Consider the following 4,293-nt stretch of genomic DNA (forward strand, 5'->3'; position numbering starts at 1 on the left):
GGACTTCCTGTGTTGGGACATTTACAACGCCTCGCCTTAAGAGGTGACGTCACTACATTTAACAACACCTCACCTTAACAGACTGACTACACTACATTTACAACACCTCACCTTAACAGACTGACTACACTACATTTACAACACCTCACCTTAACAGAGGTGACTACACTACATTTACAACACCTCACCTTAACAGACTGACTACACTACATTTACAACACCTCACCTTAACAGAGGTGACTACACTACATTTACAACACCTCACCTTAACAGAGGTGACTACACTAAATGTACAACAGCTCACCTTAACAGACTGACTACACTACATTTACAACACCTCATCTTAACAGAGGTGACTACAGCAAGTTGATGATGACTTTCGACTCCAGTGCATTCAAAACAACTGGGAACTCTCCGACTTTCGACTTCATTGCGGTCAAAACAACTGGGAACTCTCCGACTTCCGACTTCAGTGCGTTCAAAACAACTGGGAACTCTCCGACTTTCGACTTCAGTGCGGTCAAAACAACTGGGAACTCTTCGACTTTCGACTTCAGTGCGTTCAAAACAACTGGGAACTCTCTGACTTTCGACTTCAGTGCGGTCAAAACAACTGGGAACTCTCCAACTTCCGACTTCAGTGTGTTCAAAACAACTGGGAACTCTCCGATTTTCGACTTCAGTGCGGTCAAAACAACTGGGAACTCTCCGACTTTCGACTTCAGTGTGGTCAAAACAACTTGGAACTCGGGAAAAAAAATATGTTTCAATGCCCATTGCTGCACGTCACTTTTACTTGGCCGAATTGACGAGACTGACTTTTTTTTTTCAAATTAACTAGTTTACCTGATACACGTCTTTCTCCCGTAATCGAAAGAGCGCAAAGCTAATATCACGATCATGTGCAGTCAATCGCCCATACCCTACCTCATAGCCCTGTAGCCTATAATATAACATTGATTCATATTGACTAGGCTAATCAATATGATCCAGAGACAATGTAAGTAAGCCTAAAATGATCCATATTGAACGTTGAAATCAGTATTTTAATAACTTAACAATTCTGCGGATGTCTTACCCCCTAAATCACCTCTCTCTGCGATGGACTAACTTTTACAAAACAAATTTCTTCATCCAATTGTAAAAGAACGCTACAAACCTCAGAAACATTTTTCTTCGACCGATAGTGTCCATTTCTTTCTCTATTTCCTTATAAATGTACTTCCTATTTAAACACAGTGGGCGGGTTCACCACGTATAGGTTTATAGTATATATTTATGTCATGTAAAGTCTTCATAAAGTATTCAGCCCATAAATTCATATTTTATCTAGTAAAAGTTTATTTTTATTTCAGGATTTGATTTAGTGATCTATTGTATAGTGAACAAATTCAGGTAGGTCCCTCTCCGTTTTGGTCCGTTTACTGAAAAGGCCGAAACCCACTGCTTGAGTTCACTTGAGGTGCGGTACCGGTTATCTCAACCTGTACACTGGCTGGCGGGGTTTTCATCAAGACAAATGGTGTGTGCTGATGTATATATATATATATATATATATATATATATATATATATATGTATATATATAATATAACATTGATTCATATTGACTAGGCTAATCAATATGATCCAGCGACAATGTAAGTAAGCCTAAAATGATCATTATTGAACGTTGAAACCAGTATTTTAATAACTTACCAATTCTGCGGATGTCTTACCCCCTAAATCACCTCTCTCTGCGATGGCCTAACTTTTACAAAACACTTTTCTATATAAAATTGTAAAAGAACGCTACAAACCTCAGAAACATTTTTCTTCGACCGATAGTGTCCATTTCTTTCTCTATTTCCTTATAAATGTACTTCCTATTTCAACACAGTGGGCGGGTTCACCACGTATAGGTTTAAAGTATATATTTATGTCATGTAAAGTCTTCATAAACTTAATGCAAGTATTCAGCCCATAAATACATATTTTATCTAGTAAAAGTGGATTTTTATTTCAGGATTTGATTTAGTGATGTGTTGCAGGTGTTACCAAGAGAGGGCCCTGTGACAACACCCAGGTTTGGCAGAAGGACGCTAGACGGTCATATCTGTGTGGTAACATGATAGGATGGGTAACCAATGATGAACTTAAATGAAAGGTCTATATTTTCATAGTGACTATGTACATGGTTGGAGTCACTTCCATTTGAATTCCAGTCCAGTCAGAAAGTTAACCAAATTCCAAATCCAAATTGTCTTCATTGAAAAGCATTGAAGGAGAATTGGAATTAGAATGTCAGTCTACTTCCTGAATTGACTGGAATTTAAATGAAATCGACCCCAACCCTGACTATGTATTGGTTTACCAACAATTCTCAATATATTTTTTCAATAATGAATTCTCACACCCAGGGGCCATTTAAATCAAATCAAATTGTATTGGTCGCATAAACATATTTAGCAGATGTTATTCTGGGTGTAGTGAAATGCTTGGGTTCCTAGCTCCAACAGTGCAGTAGTATCTAACAATACACAACAATACACACAAATCTAAAAGTAGAAGAATGGAATTAAGAAATATAGAAATATGTGAAGACACACAGACAGACAGACACACAGACAGACAGACAGACACAGACAGACTCACCTTCCCGCTAACTTTAGACCATGCGTATTCACAGTTTCTAGTGGTTGAAGTCTTGCATATTAAGAATTTAAAAGTAGCCTAGTAGCTTTGAGCAGATGAGGAATATATGACGAGACTCTTATTCACAACAAAAGAACAGGTAGCCCTAGCTAAATATAATAACAAGATGCAATAATTTCCTGTTAGTGAAAGAGCGAAAATCGATGTATCTTTACATTCTAAAATAATTAGAAATAGGCATATATTTCCTGTTTTTATTTCATTTCCATGATCATTACAGAATAAAGCCTATACTCGCCAAATATCCTATAGGCCTACAACAAGTTCGGATTGGCTACCATTCGTCCCATCTCTCATTTAATAGGACCCACTTCACAGTAGTAAATAGATCAGCTACAGTATTTCCAGCAGCCCATTTTGCTCTATGCGATCCGATCCGAAGCGCAGTTTAACGTTAGAACAGACGATTCACCTTTTCCATTGACGTTTGTAGGCGACGTCTGAATGATGTAATATGACATTTCTTGCGTAGAAAATATTTCATTTATAAACATAATACATTATCATAATCATTGCATAATAAATTCCACACCTTTTCTGGCCATGATGAGTTCATATTCCCGATGTAGCCATACAACAAATTACCATGCGCATTTCTCATTTAATTGGGCCTATCAGAGAGGCTATTATTTAAAGTGTTTGCTCTATGCAGATGACAGGGTGCGCGGCGCGGTTTATAACATTCAGCAGAATGGAACAGGTGAACAGACAGATTATCTTTTGTATTGAAGTGTGTAGGCTACCAATAAACTCGTTTATTTTTCATTTTTTTCGAGTAGACAATGTTTCCGAATTTGTGGGCAGTGAAGCATATTTAGTTTCGGGAAAAAGTGAATGCAAAACACTACTGCATTAAAACGATCTGTTTACAGGTCCACAACTATTTGCAATTGTTTTTGTCTTTCAGAAACGGTCAGATAGACCGACAGCAAATGTCACTGTAAAATAAAACATTCTGCCAACCAGTGGCGGTTCTAGACACATTTTACTAGGGGGGCCAAGGAGGGGCCAGTGTTTAATCAGGGGGGCACACATAAAAAAACTGGCAACACTTGATATTCAAAGATTATAAACTTTATTTTACTTTAAAATCATATGACATTTATTATAACATGTATTTTGTACAAGAGTGCAGATGCAAGAGAGATAGTGCCATAAAAATGAAAAAATAAATACATTAAAAAATTTTAAAAAGTACAGGGTACAAATACAGGGTTCATATTCAATGTGAACAAAACTCCAGGATACAACAAAGGGTACAACAATGTGCCATTTCCTATTTATGGAAGCCCCACTACTGTGGACAGTTGATTCCACATTTTGTTTTAAGAAAGAAAACTTTCTGAGTGATTTATAAACAAAACACACTACCCTGTATCCATTTAGGTAAAATAAACCAAATCAGAAAAGAAATTCAATTCAAAGAGGCTTTACTAGCATGACCATATTGACATACAGTATTGCTAAAGCACATAAACAGGGAAACGTGTTACACATTAACATCCAGTAGTCCAATAGGATGCAGACAATAAACATTAAGTTAACATTCGTTTAAAAGCAACAATCATGTCAACACAATGTAGCAATATGAACAACACTG

This window comes from Coregonus lavaretus, assembly GCF_964263955.1.
Source record: "Coregonus lavaretus genome assembly, contig: HAP1_SCAFFOLD_465, whole genome shotgun sequence".
NCBI lineage: Eukaryota > Metazoa > Chordata > Actinopteri > Salmoniformes > Salmonidae > Coregonus > Coregonus lavaretus.